We start from the raw sequence: 16,632 nt of genomic DNA, 5'->3' as shown, positions 1-16,632 counted from the left end.
GCAGGGAAGCCAAGGTCTCCCGGCAGCTCCAGTTCTCTGAAGAAGTCAGCACTGTGGTCCGTTGTGGAGAGGAGCAGAGCGACCTGTCTCAGAATGAGAGGCCACTCTGGGGCCTGGCTGTGAGCTCACCCGGGACTGAGAACTCACTTGTCCCCCTCAGGCCAGGGTGCGACACACTGTGCCACAGTTTCCGGCCCATCTGCCTGCCCCTGGGGGTGATGAGTCTTCTGGGGCCCGTGGATACCACACCCCAGCAAAGGCTGCAGGGGGAGAGGCGTCACGCCCACGCCCCTCCTTTCCAGCTCCTCTGTGCTCTCTTCTGTCTCAGAAACTCACATGGAGACTGAAGCGAATCTGAATAACTGTATCCGATTGTATGAGGCCTGGAGTCTTAAACTGTGATACACGGTATGAATCAAGTGCTAAGTCTCCAGGGCAGTAATCTCCCCATCTCACTAGGCCATTCCAGGCCAGGGCGCTAACAGTTCGAAGCGGAGGGGGACACAGTCAGCGACAGGTGGGCATAACCGAGCCCCTGGCCACCCCTCCTGCTCCTCGGGGCCAGGTGAATCCACAAGTCCCTCGGGATGGCCCTGCCTGCCCCTCCCCAGGCCTCTGGCCTCCCTGCAAGTCTCACTCCATGGAGAGGAAGAAAGCGCCCAGGGCAGAGAGCACAGCTTGGCCTCCCCCCCCGCCCCCAAATGGCTCCCTGGCCAGCCCATTTCCCTCCGGAGAGAAAGCAGCCTCGGTCCCTCGGCCCCTCGCCCGAGCCACGAATCCCACCAACCCATCAAGTCCACAGACACATGCCTCCTCCCCCACAACTCGGCACGGAGGACACCAACGGGAGCCTCCTCACCTCCCCCGAGCGTCTGACCTTTGGCAGGGTCACAGGGACAGACATTCAGCAGTCCAGGGACTTGGGAAACTGCTGAGGTCCAGTGCAAGAGAAGCCTCGAGGCAGGACCGGCCCAAAGGTGACAGTGTGAGCAACAGGGACAGATCAGGGGGCGAAGGGGAGCCGGGAAGTGTGTGCCAGGACCTCAAGCCTCTGGCAGCTCACCTCCTGCCCTTCTCAGCGTCAGGGCTCCCATGATGACAATGAGATTTGCTGGCCAGGGGCCAAGCACTGGGTATTATCTCAACTAACACTCAGCAATCCTGAGGGACAAGTGCTCATTATTACTCCCATTTTATACCTGAGGAAACCGAGGTACCGGGAGGTTATTTGCTTGTTCAAGGTCACACCCACACTGTGGGTGTTGAGACCTCAGTTGGCCTCGGTTGCCTGGTGCCTGGGCCAGGTCGTTTACCACCTATCGTGGGACCACTCGGAGGTAGCTTCCTTCACCCCGTGGTCCCAGAGCACCCCAAGCTGCTTCTCCTTGGCCAGGTCCCCTGTCTGGGAGCCTGATGGGTTCCACACCAGGCCCCATGCGGACCACTCCCATGCCCCCCACCCCGGCCCCAGGAACCCCCATTTTGTGCTCTGTTTCTCTAAGCCCAACCTCTGCAGACTGAATCCGTGAGATGCCTCTGCCTCTCCGCACCTGGCTTAGTTCACCCAACGTGATGTCCCCCAGATTCATCATCCAAGTTGGCGTGAACACAGAAGGGGCTCCCCACATCCACCATGCACACACTTGAATGAGCCCAGCTGCTCATTAGGGGCCCACAGTGGCAGGAACAATGATGGGAAGCAGGAACACAGAGCAGCACCACCTGCACCCGCCCATGTGCTTCCTGGGCCCCTGGACAGGGTCCCTCCTGCCTGCACCCTGGGGAGGCTGGCCACGGGCAGAGCCTGGGCTTTCTCCCCAAGAAAGAAATCCACTTGGCCTCTTCCTCCCTTGAACCTCACTCACCTTGTTCCTTCTGTCCCCTCTCGACTGAGTGCTCCTAGAGCGGCAGGGCCAGGCCACTCTGTCCTGGCCCTCGGTCCCGGAGCACTGTTGGGTGATCTGCAGGCTGCAGTGACAGCAGACAGAAAGGAGGGTGAGGCCTCAGCATGGGGGAGGAGAGAGCTGCGAGAGGCAGCACACGTATCTGGGCAATTCGGGGCGGGACTTTGGGGGACCCCAGGCTGAGCACCAGGGCACCCGCAGCTCTGCACTTCTATGGGCTGCAACAGGGCTCAGGGTAAGAACGAGGGCCCTCTGCGTCCCCTCCCCTGCTGGAGAAGCACAGGCACCTGTCCCTTCAATGGCCCCTCAATGCCACAGCTGTGGCCACTTGTCATGAATGACAATGCTGAGAGCCACATCTGGGATCCTCCACCTCGAGGATTCAAGCCCCAAGGTTCGGATCCTCCCTGTCAAGGCTGAGTTTCCCCGCCCCATCTTCCTCGGCAACAGCCCGCACCGTCAGGTCACCTGGCACACATCTCCCATCTCCCATCTCCGTCCCAATCCGAGTGTGTCCTTAGGCATCTGCGGGGGAGGGGCTGGGGGCCAGGGGGCCTGCGAGCAGCATCCGCCGCAGAGCAAAGTGGCTGAAGAAAGACGTCACCTTCTCCAGCTAAATCACAGGCATGAAAACCAGGCAGGGAAGTGGGAAACTGTACCTTCCCCACCCCACGAAGGAACGTGAGTCCCCCAGGGCTGCACTGCCCACTAGACAGAGTGAACAGGGGAGAGATTGAAGAGCTAGGAAGGGCTTCACGATGAGAAATTTGGGAGCTGTTGAAGAAGTACTTGATGGTCCCTGAGCAAGTGTACTGCATGGTTACTGCTCAGTGCCACAGAGTGAAAGGCCAGGTCCCTGCCTTCTGCGGGTCCACTGAGTCCTCCTCAAACTGCCAGGTGCCCTAGCCACACTGGGACCTCATCGGAGGGTGGGTTAACTGCCCAAGGGTCTGGCTTCAGCTCTAAGCAGCCCTCAGGAGGCACAATGCTGTGGGTCCAAGGACAGCACTGAGCAGCACAGTGGTTCCCAGCTCACGGTGCCTAAAGACCGGCAGCCTGGCCTGCCCAGTGACTAACTCGCAGCCCGGCTGAGAACCCACGTCCACAGACAGGATGGCTGCAGAAACAGCCCCCAGAGCCCTGGTTAGTGAATTCAGCACAGACGTCCTGCAGAGAAGTCCATGCCCTCCACGCCAGGGGGAGCAGGAGCCTCCTGGGCAGGGTGCGGGAGCGGGGAACAGGTGTGGGGGGAGGCAGCAGCACAGCTAAAGGAGGCCCCAGGGCTGCGGGGTAAGAAGTGAGAGGGGCCATGGACCCCAGGGCCAGGCGGGGCCTGACGTGAGCTGTGGGACCTCTGAGGGGTTTGGATGCAGGCGTTGCATCAACTTGCGCTCCGGGGGCCGAGGTGGTGGGAGAGGTGTCACTTGCCAGGACAAAAGCCATTCCACGTGAGGCTGAAACCTGGAGAGCCAGCGCCTGTGTCCCAACACAAGGATGGATAACCGACCCCCAGCTTCTAGAAAGGCGACAAGCCATGCCAAGGCAGGTGTGCCGAGCAAGCCCAGCCCCACAGCCTGACACACGCACCAGGCTGAGTCTGCCGCAGCCCAGGCATCCTCGGCCCTGATTCCTACACTCGCCATCCCCCATCATGTGAGCAAGCAGAAATCTGGACATGGGGATGGCACTGAGGACGGAGAGGGAGACGGAGAGGATGCAGATGGAAGAAATGGAGAGACCCTGGGCTGGTGCAGGTGCCCACAGCTCTGGCCACCTGGCAGTGGCCTGACACAGCCTAGAGTGGTGGTGACAAGCCTATGGCACATGGGCTGCAGTGGGCTGCTTGTGTCATTGAAAGCTCTAAAAGGTTCGCTGTCACTGCCCCAGACCCACCTCTCTACACTGAATTGTCGCCCTGCACCTTTCCCTCCAGTGACACCTGTCCCGCGTTGGGCACTGATCACAGCCTCTCCCTTGAGACCCAAGAAGTGCTCTTGGCTTTGAAAAACATGGACAGGACTAAGGCAGAAAACATCCATCTTCCCATTGCCAAGACTCAAACTTCAGGACAATTAGACTTCCCAGCCACCCTGGAGAGAACAGAAAAGTGGTGAGTGGGCCATATGCTGGACAGCCCCGGAGCCGTGGGGTCATGGAAGGCCGGGGTGTCAGAGACAGGCACACTGCACCCTCCAGGGAGGCAGCATCCACAGGCAGCTGCAATACACAGGAAAATGCACCAGAAAAGAAGGCACCATGACCAGAAGGACTTGGACCTTGGTTATGTAAAAATTTATCGCTGAGCTGGGGATTTAGCTCAGTGGTTCCAACGCCTGCCTTGCAAGCACAAGGTCCTGAGTTCAATCCCCGGTACCAGAAGAAAAAAATATTATCATTGAACTTGAATGTGTGACCTCAAAAGCCATTTTAATGATATCATGTGGGGTGCAGAGACCACCTGCTTGTCTAGTACCACCCCTTGCATGAGCAAGCACAATCCCAGAGGTGACAGCACACACTTTGCCAGCTAAGGTCCCATGGTGGGCACACAGACCTCATGGCTTCTCATCTCTGCCTCCTCTCGGGTGGTCCACCCTCCACCCCCCTATCAGAAGACTGGAGGAGCAGGGGCCCAGTGGCATGAAGACTGAGCTGCAGCACTCTCTAGACCAGAGTGGCATCGGGCCAAAGCACCTTGGATGTCAAAGCTCCAACCAAGGCCAGGCCGTGTCCCCCTGGCACAAGCTGGCTCAGGGGCCCCTGCAGACCCAGCATGGGCAGCAGTGTCCACAAGCTCCCAAAAATAACCACCCAGAACCCTGCTGTCCCTCCACCTGGCCCTGGAGTGTCCTCACTTCCTCAGACTGTGCCTTGGCTGGCTTCCCAGGTGGGTAGGTGTGGGGCCAGGCCAAGGACAGTGCCAGGGGAGGGGTTTGGCCCAAACTGGTCCAGCAGGAAAGGCCATTTGTCATGCTTCCTTACCCAGGAGGGACTCAGTGCTACTGGGGTGGCCACAAAGTTAGGGTATCAGAGGTTTTGCAATGACACCATCTCAGTGGGGTTACAGCCACTCAAATCCTCAAATAATGATCTTCAAATAATATGGCCAATCAGAAAGGCAGAACAGGGGCACCTGGAGCTCCTGTGACCAAGGGTTCCTGGCACACCCTCTGTATGCCCACAGCAGGGCTCTGTACTGGCCTCCAAGGGCAGGTGGCTGAAGGGTACCGCCCTGTCGGTGCTACCATCCGACTTGTCCCTGCCCTGGACATGCAAGCAGCCCAGAGCCCCTCTGTGCCCTTCCCACATTCTCCGCAGATCCTGTTTGTCTGGGTGCTGCAGGAATCTGAGACATCTGTGGAGAGGAACACCTCAGCTCTGCTTCAAAACATAGATAAAATAATGAAATAAAAAATGTAAACTCCACGCAGCTTCTTCTGGAGAGCCGAAGGTGTGGGGGCTGCCGTAGGACCTGCAGAGGGTGTGGGTTTGGAACCATGTTGTGTGGTCCCCAAACCCTGCCTCTCTCGCCACCAGGGCCTGGGGACGATGGCACAGCTGCAGCTCCACCCTCTGCAGATGCCTGGTCAGTGACATGCTCCAAGACGCAGAGGTGAGAGCAGGACTGCATTTCAGATCAGCCTCCAGCCCGCCAGACATCTCCAGCGCCGCGTGTAAGCTCGGTGCTCAGCCTCCCCACGGTCTCTACCCTGTCTCCTCTCCCCTTTGTCCCCATTATCTTCCTGCCAATCACCAGTTTGCTCCCCAGAACCCAGATCCCTCCCCTCTCATCTTCTGTCCTTGTTATTGGCAGGTCATCCTCCGGGGAGGCCCCAGGAAGACTGTCTCAAAGACCATGTCCACAAGACCTGGCCCCAGAGCCGCTGTGTGTGGGCACAGCAGAGGGGCCCAGCCCCAAAGGGAGGTGCCAGGGAGGAAAGCACATGTGGGAGTGACAAAGGGGCCAGATGGAGGAAGGCTGGAGCACTGGGGCTGATTTTCTTGGAGAAACCAGGATGAGGGTTCCGGAGAGCAGGTTGCTCTCTGCCATCGTGGGCAGCGAGGGGCTCTGGGCCACCAGGACACGAAAGGAATGAGCTCCGAGGCCCTGCCGCCCCCAAGGTTCAGAGCTCACTGGAAGGTGTCAGCTGCTCCCTCTTAACAGGAGCTGGGCCACAGGACACGGTCCCTGGAGGGCAGTCCTGCTTCATCCTGCCACGCCCACCCCACTTCCGTCCCCTGGGTGTCCCCCGGCTCAGCCCACCACTCTGTCTTCATTCAACCTGAACGTGGCCAGGTCCCAGCCACGGCTCTCCCACTTCTCCCTCCTCTCCCTCTCCCCCTCGTCCTACTCCTGCTCTTCCTGCTCTTTCTCCTCCCTTTCCTGCTCCTCTTCTCCTCTTCCCTCCTTCCAGCCAGCCCACGTCTCGGGATGAGAAGTAAGCCCGAGGCTGCTCTCCCAGCCCAGCCACAGGGTGCCACTATGCTGAACAGCTCCCAAGGGCCAAGCAACGCTCAGAGGTGCCTGTGTCAGTTAGGGTAGGTATAGTCCTTCTGCTGGAATGAGCAGCCCGGTCACAGGCACTTAACAATTGTGAGAGCTTTTTGCTCCAGCTATATTCCCATCATAGCCCACTGAGCTCCACACACCAGGGCCCAGCCTGAGGATGTGGCCTCTAGCTGTAACCCTCCTGGAGGTCATGGCAGAGGAAAGAGGGCAGGGACCACACACTCCATCCTAAACCTGCTGCCTGAAGTAAAGGGCACAGCTTCCATTCACAAACCAGTGACCGTCAGCGCTTCTCGGCCTTTTGGCTAAGATCAAGTGTAGTACAAACCAGTGACCGTGGTCCCAGAGCCCACAGTCAGGTGGGGAAATCTCTGTCTTCAGAAATGAATCTGTTCCAGCAACACTCACCTAAGGCCTAAAAGGACCAAAACCCTGGTGAACTCAGGCACTCTGGGCTTCCACAAGAAGCCCAGAGACTCAAGGTTGCCCTGGGGCTCCAGGTTACCCCACCACCTTCCTGGACACCAGCTTTGCTTCCTCCCCAGGGAGGGGCAGCGGGGGCCATGCACACTCATGAGGCTTGGGCAAGGAGAGAAGAGGGGACAGCATGGAAGAGAGAGACGACCAAGGTCGTCCATGTCCCACCCATCCTGACGTGTGTGTGTCTGTGTGTCCGTGTGTGTCTGTGTGTCTGTGTGTGCAGCAAGCAGGAGAGACACCTACTTCCCAGCCCTCCCGACCCCAGCATGGCAGATGCGTCCCCCACTATACACGCTGCAGGAGACGAATGCACTGCGTTTCCGGCTAAGGGAGGGGATGAGGGCTCTTCTTACCCCACCAGCCCAGGGCTCCAGACCTGGCAGGGGCACCTATTCCTGCTCCAAGCGGCTGAGAAGTGGGGCCCAGAGACAGCTGGTTTGGATCCCACAGGTGCTGCCACAGAGCTGCGGAGCTCTGCAGGGTTGTTCTCGATGAACAACGCCCACCACAGGCCAGGCCTGACCCCTGCTAAAGCCCCACCGTGTGTCTGTGTGTACTTGTATGTGTGTGAGCCTGCATATCTGGGCCTGTGTGCCTGTGTGTGTCTGACCTAGGAGAAGGGTGCCTTTGACCTTGCTTCCACTCCACGGTCTCCTTGGTCACTGCTCCCCAGCCTCCCTCTGTCCTTCACTGATGCTTGGGAACGAGGACACCAGCCCTCTCTCTTCTCACTACAACACTGCTCCAGATGCTATTCCCAGGCAGCTGAGCTCCCGGCAGCCAGCCCAGCTGGACGCTCGTTCCTGAGACCTGGCTGCTCTTCGGTCCTGCCTGGCTCCCAGGTGTGACACACTGTGCCCACCCCGGGCAGGGCTTGCAGAGATGAGCTGCATCACACGGCTGTCCTGGGCTGTGAGAGGACACCAAGGCCCACCCCTTAGGGTCCCTGCGGAACAAAAAACCAAACATAAGGAACAAATTGTGGTTGCACCCAGGTCAGCAGTGGGCGCCCTGGCTGCTATGGCCCTCGCCACCTTCTCCCAGCCCTGAGCCTCCCAGTACCACAGGGCCCCTTATTCCCTGAATCAGCCCCATGTTGGGCTTTCAGAGGCAGGAGATGGGGTGGGTCCTTGCCCACGAGGTGACTGAGACTAAATGCCCCGGCCTTGTAGCTGACAGACAGGTGTCATTCAGGTACCACACTGACTGCCCTGCTGCAGGGGCAGAGCTACAAGGGAATGTTCAAGGGGTGGGACAGCTAACTGGGACCCCAGGCTAGGACAGTTGTCCGCAGGGGTGTAATGTTGAGCTGAGCCCTAAAGCCTGGGTCAGGATTAATGACAAGGAAAAGGGAGAGAGGGCTGGGAGCAGTCCAAGCAGAAGAGACACCCTGCACAAAGGCCCTGGCACTGAGGAGTGCAGCCCTTTTGAGGAACTAAGGGCCAGAAAGAAAGGCAGCTAGATGTCGTGGAGCACACCTGTAATCCAAGCACTCTGGGGGCTGAGGCAGGAGGATCATCTCAGAGTTCACGGCTAGCCTGAACTACATAGTGAGTTCAAGGCCAAGCTGGTATACATAATGAGACCCTAAGAGAGAGAGAGAGAGAAGGGGGGGAGGCTGCTGGGGCAGCTAAAGAAGCCTCTGGAACTTTCCTCTTTAGCCTGAGAACAGTGGACAGCACTGAGGCATTGTGAGCCCTGAAACAAGTTAGTCATATTTGTGTTTTTGAAAGATGTTCTGCCCCCTATCCCACCCCACCCCACGCCAATCCCTACTCAACAGCCAGAGACTGAAAGGTGGCCTCTGGAGAAAAGGAGGGGAATGAACAGAGCACAAGGTAGCAGGTGAGAGGGACCAGGTGCACTGGCGGCCCGAACCAGGAGGGAGAGAAAGTAGGAAGGAGATGGCAGGGACCAGCCTGGCCTTGGGCTCACAGAGCACAGGAGCAGGACTCAGGGGCTGGGGAAGCAGCCCCCGGGCAGTAGCTGAAGCCCAAGTACAGCCCAGGCAGAGCAGAGAGGCCAAAGGTCAGCAGGGAGCACAAGGCCAGGGAGAGAAGGCAGGGGCTGAACCCACCAGGAGCTCCACTAGACACAGTGCTCCCTGGGTGAGGCCTCCACGTTTCTTGGTGGCACTGATCCCCCGGCCCACCCAGAACCAGCAGATTAGACCTCCCCAGCATGGACCCTCCTCTGGGTGCAACAAGTGTGAAAGCAATCCCATGGGAACACTCCCAGGCAGCACCACAGCTCCTCCCACAGGGGCTGGGGCTGATTTCCTCACTCTTGGAGTCTGGGTTTGAATCTCCCGACCACAGGTGCCCTGGAAGTGATACAGCCTAGTTCCAGCCGGGAACTCAGCATGCCTGGCTCAATTCCACTGTCTGTCAGGGACCCAGCCACCGACCCGTGAGACAGCCTGAGCTAGCCTGAAGAGGCCAAGGCAGGAGTCATCCAGCCTAGCCAGATTCCACCCACTACCATCTGGCCACAGACCCAGGAAGAAGCCCGGCTGAGATAGGTCAAGCACAGCCCAGGTCAGCAGGAGTGCTAGGGTGACCCACAGCCTCACAGCAAGAATAAACAACTCTTGTTCCAAGCTACTGAGTTCTTGGACTTGTTTGTTACACAGCAGTAGCTAACCAATATATACTTCCCTCCCACCCCACAAAAGCATGAGCATGCTCTGTAACTTCGTCCTGCTCCTCGTAGTACTAGAAACCCGTGGAGACTTGCAGCTAGCTTCACTCTGTAGGGTTTATAATTGAGTTGCTTAGTGAGATCTTTGGTCTAATTTTTTTTCCTTTTAACATATTTTCAATCAGAAAGAACAGAAGCTGTTCAGAGTGCTCCTGCAGAGTTCTCAGAAGCATCTTCCCAGGGCCTCTCGAGAGAGGCTCGTGTTGTCTGTTGAAGACATGTCCTCATGCAGCTTTTCAGAAGCTACATTCTCCTGTGATGCAGCCAGGGCATTTGATTGTGTGAAAGATGGTGATGTGGTAGCAGTCGCCTTTATGCCTCTGAATCTGCATCTGCATGAGGCTGGCAATTCTTATCTGAATTCCATGCACAGATAGATGAAGCTTATTTAAAATAACTGGGAAAATTCCATGCTAGAGGCAGAGAAAAAGTTCCTTCGCTGCTGCAGACACAGACCAGATCATTCGAGGAAGATCATTTCAAATTGACCCAGCATCCATCTGACCGGTCCCCAAACTTCCATGGCAGGAGTGACAGGCAGGGGAGGGAGACCCAGACCCTTGGAGGAAGGGGGAGTCTGGGAAAACGTGAAGGAGCCCCTGGAGGAATCTGGCAGTCACTTTATAGAAGGAAGGAATATGTGCGTTGGGTCTTGGAGCATGTATGGGAGATTCTAGGGAAGAAGGGATTCTCAGGGATGGATCATCCAGAGCTGGCTCTCAAGCTCACAGTGACGTTGAGAAAAAAAAGTTCCTGAGCTTTAACATGTGCATTTTCTCATCCACTTGAGAACCAATCTGTGGATCATATTCCCCCAGCTACTCTCAATGCCAGGAGAGTCTGGGCTTCATCCTGTCCCTAAGGCTACAGTCCTCCTGAGGCTAAGCTTGGCCACAAATCCTGCCCAGTGCCCAGCACAGACCCTTGCTCCAGCCAGGAAAGTAAGTAACAAAGTAAACCCCCCTTATTCACAGTTTTATTTTCCACATTTCAATTATCCAACCAGACCAAAAATATTACACGGAAAATTCCAGAAATAAACAACTCATAAGTACTAAATTTCCCACTTTTCTGAGTACCATGGTGAAATTGCATGCTGCCCACTCTGTCCCTCAGGGATGTGACTCTTCCCAGTGCCCAGAGTATCCATGTAGTATATGCTACCCGCCTGATACTTTGCAGCATCTTGGCTATAAGATCGACTGTGGCAGTACTTCAGTGCTTGTGTCCAAGTCACCCTTCTTTTACTTAATCATAGCCCCAAAGCCAAGAGTAGCAATGCTGGCAATTTTATTACAAGATATTGCTGCAATTGCTCTATTTTATTATTAGCTATTCTTGGTCTCTTACTGTGACCAACAGATAAATTAGACTTTATCATAGGTAAGTACAGGCAGGATAAAACCGTATATCCAGGATCAGTCCTATGTGGGGTTTCAGGCACACTGGGGGGCCTTGGGTCTCCCATAACAATGGACTGCTAGAAGTGACCACGAGGGAGGAGTCTGCAGGCTGGGATTGTCTAACCTATTAGCAATGGCCCAGCACCCCCTCACACAAACCACTGCTGTTTATTTCCTAAGAAATGAGCAGAGCCCCATGGAACCCTACCTCAGGCACCATCCTCCTGGGAAACCCTGACCTGAGCTTAGATCTGCTTGGCAGGGAGAACATGTTCCAGACGCAGATGGGGCCTCTGAGCAGCAGTGCAGACTCTCTCAGTGCAGAAGCAGGGCAGTAATGCTGACTCCCCTGGGTGCCCTTCTAGGGCGGAGGCAGAAGCCATACCAGGGCTCCCTCCAGCTCTAGGCACTGCTGGCAAAGCCTGGTTGATCCTGGGCTGTGTCCACATCACCCCTGTCCCACGGCCACCTTCTCCCTGTCTTCTTTCTCTGTGTGTCTCTGGGTCCCAATGTACCCTTTTGATGAGGACCAATCATATTTCAGGGCCCACTAATGACCTCATTTTAACTTGGTTGCTTCTGTTTAACATGTACCTCAGATAAGTCATGTTCTAGGTTTGGAGGTTAGGACTTCAATGTATCTACATGGGGGCCACAATTCAATCTATATGAGTACCAGCCCATCTCCTTTGGGCCTCCCAGGAGGGCCCACAGGACAGGCTGTGGTACCCCAACATCCCTATGGGTCATCGCTCCACCCCTCTCTGTCCTCCTAGGCCCTGGGAAGCCCCCCTGGGGAGGCTGCCAGCTCCATGGTGGACCCAGCATTGGAGATGGAGTCTGGCAGGAGAAGGGCAGCATGGCGAGAGGTCCATGCAGACGGACAGTGTCTGGGAATGAAGTCCTCAGCTCCAGTGAGAAAGAAAGTGGGCACAGACTGGGGCAGGCACCTCCATTCTGCTCCCCACAATGGCCCCAGGGTAGGGACATCCAGAGAGAAACCCAGGCTTGGGGTGTTTCTTAGTCATTTCATACACATTAGTTCACCCCAATCTGCCCCTCCTGGGGGCTCCCGATCCCCAACACAGGACCCACCCCTCCTTCACTGCCCTGATGCTTTTAATGCCCAGGATAAGGACCCCAAGATGGGGGAACGAGATACACCAAGACAGCACACTGTAGATGACCAGCAATGACTCTGAAATGCCGGCATTACTGCAATTTCAAGGGGGCAGCATGTCAGGGTGGAAGGAGAGACCCCAAGAAGGGGCCTTCTAGGGATACTTCTAGGAAGCCACCAAAACTGAGAAGGGCTGCAGGTAACTGTTCTGTGTTTAGGGGGCAAATGAATGTTCCTGGGGAGCTGGGGACTTGCTCTTCATACAAAGAGGCTTCCAAAAATTGCGATTTGTCTGCTGCCAAGTTTGGGACTATTATTTCCTTCCCAACCCCCTTGGTTTCTGTTTTTGTTTTTTTTTTTTCAATTGGCCCGAAACACAAACTGCCTTGCCTGGTGAGTCTCACAGTGGCAGGACACGTGCAGGGAAGTCCACCTCACAGTGCGTCCTTGAAGAGGCCAGAAAGGAGACAACGCCTCCAAGAAGCAGGGTCGAAGGCCAAGGACACTGGAGTGTGGTTCTGGCTGCAAGTGGACCGTGTGTAGGTCTGACCACCTGTCTTGCCCAGGTGCTCTGGGCTGGTTCCACGAGGCAGCAGGGATATAGTCACAGCCTTGGCCGTAGGGGGTGTTCTCCTTGCTACAAGGCCATGTTAGCAGGGAATGCTCCCCAGCCCAAACCTCAAATGAACCTTTGAGGAACCTCCTCGGGTGGGGGACCAAGATGCCAGTGGATTTATCATAATTGGCCTGGAGTCCCACCTTCCAGCAACATGGACAGGACGAGCAGCCTGGCCCATGGTCCCCCACCCTTGAAGGACAAGGCATTGCTGATGCCTGGGATGGTGTCTTTCAAGTGTCTGGCACATAGCCAAGGCCTTGAAGAGCAGGGAGCTGTCCTCTGTCCCCCCTCACCCCATTCCAGAAACAAGGGACCTAGCAGAAGAGCCAGGATGGGAGGTGAAGCCCCCCAAGCATGAAGATCCAAGAGAGACCCCAGAGCACAGCAGTCCCAATATTCCCCAAGGTGTGTCCACTGAGGACACAGGCGGCCAGGGGCCAAGGCATGGCTGGGAGTCCCCACTGGAGCGACCCCACCTCCTCTGGGGATTCATTCACCTTGCAACTGAGTGTTTGTCCCCAGTACTCTACTACTCGGTCACTGCAGAATTCTTGGAGACAGGTGACACACCATATCCATGACCAATTCTGGTGCCAAAAGAACAACTGTGGGTCCACAAATACTGCACATCTCCTGCGTGCCAGGTAGAGCCCAAGGTGACCACAACCAGGCGACTGCTGCAAAGATCCCAAAGAAGGTGGCAGTGGCCAGCCCACAGGCCCTGTCCCCAGCCCCTTCCTCCTTCAGGACTGCTCCAGCTCTTAGGCTTCCACCCCTCAGCCTCCCTCCCTGCCACGGGGAGTCAGGTGGGCCCGCCACCCTACCCCTGCCCTGGGAGGCATCAGCCACGGCCTGGTTCCCAATAGCAACTCCAGGTAGGAAAGAGCCCAAGGCTGGCGAGGGCAGAGAGGAGACAGATGCACCCCCAGGACAGGATGGCTGCTCCCTGACGAGGGGCAGGCACAGCAGGTGCCTTTGGGTCCGGGGGACAGAGAAGGATGGCAGCTGCTCCAGAGAGGAGCACAGGTGCAGACAAGGGGCCTGGAGCGGAGACAAGGCCTCCTTGGTGGGCAGCCACTCCCTGGAAGTCCCCACATCAGACAGGGCAGGAAGAGCACACCCACTCCGGAGCTCCTGAGTCTCTTTCCCTCACTCTTTGTTCACACTCGGTCTCTCTTGTTTCACAAGCATTACTACCCCTGTGCACTCCGCACATGCGTGTCGAGTTTTATTCCAATCCTTAAATGAGGTCTTGGCTCAGAATCTACAATTCCCCAGTGGCCTCAATCTTGCAAAGATCGCTTTTTTAATGTTGTTAGGCCTTAATTCTAATAAGCCTCCTCTCTAGTACAGAACCGGGTCACTCTGCCCTGACATCGCCAGAAATCTCCCCTGGGCTGGAGGCGTGGGAGAGCATGGAGGGGGCTATTTAGGGAGGGCCAGGATCTGGGGAGACCCAGAAAGGAATCATCCCTTAATTCCATGCAATTCCAACTCATCTAATTTCTGGGAACCAGCGTGGCCTGATTGCTAGGGATAACTTTGAGCCGCGACTGTGTCTCCTACAAATGTCAGTCTCCTCTTCTGGGTGTTGATTTTTAAATGACAGGAGGAGGAAAAGGAAGCACAGAGTCCAAGGCCACACCTGGCACCGGCACAGGTCCTGCCCTGGACAGACGGTCACTAGCTCTGGCCCGGAGCCTGTGCCCCACGGAGGCCCAGTCCTGAGGCCAGGAGAGGAAATTGACAGAGGATGGCACCAGCAGGCTCCAGAACAGGAACCAAAGCTGTCCGGGGTAGGTGAGAACCCCGGTCTGGGTGCCGGGACCCCCAACCTGGGTGAGTAGGGTTACAGTTCAGGGGGACCTGGACGGAATGTGTGATGGGGAAATCTGTCTCCAGCCATGTCCTCAGGACAGAAGGTGGAGCCCTCCAAACCCTTAGAGCATTTATTAAGCACCCAGGGTGTGCAGAGAGGGGAGAGGTGCCCCTCCTCCCCACCGCTGCTTCTCACTAGAAGCAGGAGGGATCTGAGAGCTAGGAGCCGAGTTGGTGCCAGAATGTTCCTCGAGACCCATGGGAGCTAAAGGTGTGAACCTAGAAACGAGGCCTTCGTTCCAGAAGGTTCTGAATGGGGCTAAGGAGAGGACACAAGTGGGCCACAGAGAGACAAACAAGGAGTCAAAGACACAGCTTCTGCCCTCCCAAAGCTCCCAGGCCACAGGCGGGACAGAGGGGGATAAAAGCCACCATCCTGGACCCACCAAGCAGCCCCTCTCCGGGGCCTGGGACAAGATCTCATGTGGTGTTAGCCAGGGCCCCCAGGGCCTTGGCGCCTCCTGGCCCCAGAGCATGAAGAACACTGGCCACGGGAAGCCAGTGCCTAGGTTCTGGCCCCTGCCTACACTGGGAGGACTTGACAGCTGCTGGAATGGCAGCATGGCCAGCGCCGAGTTTTAAATATAAAAATGTAAGTCACCGTGGTATCTACAGTCGAGCACCACAGACACCAAAGGGCACGTCTCGAGTCTTCTGCCAAGAGCAGGGAGCCCACCTACATCGGCAGGCAGGAGAAGCAGGCAGCTGCGAGGCCTTGGGGGCCACAGAGGAGGGGAGGATGAGCCCCTGCCCCTTGGCTCACCCCAGCCTTTGGCCTGGGAGCTCCTGCCCAGGCCCCTGGTGCCCACACACTGTTCCATCCCATTGACTCCCCTTGGTCACCCACAATAGGCTCAAGAGTGTGCCCTCCTGAGCACCTGAAGAAGGCGCTGGGTGCAACATATTGGCACATGCGCTGGCTGAGAGCTATCTATCCTGAAGCCCTGGCAAAGGACAGACCCCAAAATGTGCCATCCTCAACTCTCCCATCCCGCCCTGTAGGGGCTGATGACTCCCAGTCCTGCTGCAGTCATCAGCACTGAATGGAGGGATCCCTGCCTGCGGGGCCAGTCCAAGCACCTGGTTCTCCAGAAAGAAACTGGCACCATCACACAGGGCCTGAGCAGTGCCCAGCTCCACCGGCCCAGGACCCTTCCCCTGACAGCCCCCTCTCTTAGCAACAGCACACTGAGCACCCACTGCGTGCCAGGCGCCATGCAGTGCTGAGAGGACGACAGGAAGATGCGACACCACACATCTCCCCACTGGACGTTACCACGCCCTGGCTGGTGAGCACGCTTCCCTTTCCAAGCAAACGTGTCTCCAACGCCCTTCCACACCCTCTGCCTTTGTGGAGACTGCCTTCCTTCCCCACAGCCACCATGCACTGCCGGGGCCACAGGAGCAGTGGGCCGCCCTGAGAAAGGGCTCGCCAGCTGAGCAGCAAACAGGCCACCGGGCTACTCGAAGCCCTGCGCAATCGAGAAGCTGGAGGGAAGTGTTCTGCTCTATTTGGCAGCCGACTGGTTCCAGGACACACACGCCAAGGTTCACTTCCAAAGGCGGGGGAAGGAAGCCTGTAGCGCGGGACGAAAAGCCCAGCACAACCCGCAGGATACCACCTTTCTCTTGCCAATGTCACAGGCAGAACCGAGGTCCATTTCCCCTCTGGCCCAGAAAGCACAGAGACTTTCCCACCACTCAGCAGGGTCCACGCTCCTTTGGCAGGTCCCTCCCCACAGCCTACACTTCTGTTCAGCCGCTAAGTGCCATGGAAATGGGGGGCCGGGGCTGCACCTCCTCCCACGAGCTCCCACGGAGCCTCTAAAGCTTCAGAGCATGGGAACCCCCAGGCTGCTCCTGAGGGCCAGCCAGGACAGAGCACCTGAGGCACAAGGGCCCACCCTGCTCGAGGCACCCCACAAATATTGATGGAGAACTTCCGTGTGTAAGGAACAATCCACAGCACTCTGGGGACAGCAAGGCCGTGCTTTCCGCCTTAGAGCCACTCGCTGGCT

At 57.1% G+C, this 16,632-nt stretch overlaps 1 protein-coding gene across 16 annotated transcripts in view; it reads right to left on the bottom strand.

Annotated features, from left to right (window-relative positions):
* Rbfox3 (RNA binding fox-1 homolog 3) overlaps positions 1-16,632 on the bottom strand; it is a 393,013-nt gene that overhangs the window by 362,886 nt on the left and 13,495 nt on the right. The window contains exon 1 of one of the 16 annotated variants that reach the window (XM_087208371.1): positions 1,866-1,986. The exons of 14 other annotated variants lie outside the window; for them this stretch is intronic. The gene's annotated coding sequence lies outside the window, so the exon portion shown is untranslated. Of the gene's footprint in view, positions 1-1,865; positions 1,987-16,632 lie in introns of those variants that run through there. One more of the 16 variants, XM_087208361.1, reaches the window with a different exon arrangement.

The sequence above is a fragment of the Heterocephalus glaber genome, unplaced genomic scaffold (genome assembly GCF_053883595.1).
Source record: "Heterocephalus glaber isolate CG9 unplaced genomic scaffold, H.glaber_assembly_v1.0 deba00000937, whole genome shotgun sequence".
NCBI lineage: Eukaryota > Metazoa > Chordata > Mammalia > Rodentia > Bathyergidae > Heterocephalus > Heterocephalus glaber.
The sequence above is the reverse complement of the archived record's forward strand: the minus strand, read 5'-3'. Positions and strand labels throughout refer to the sequence as shown.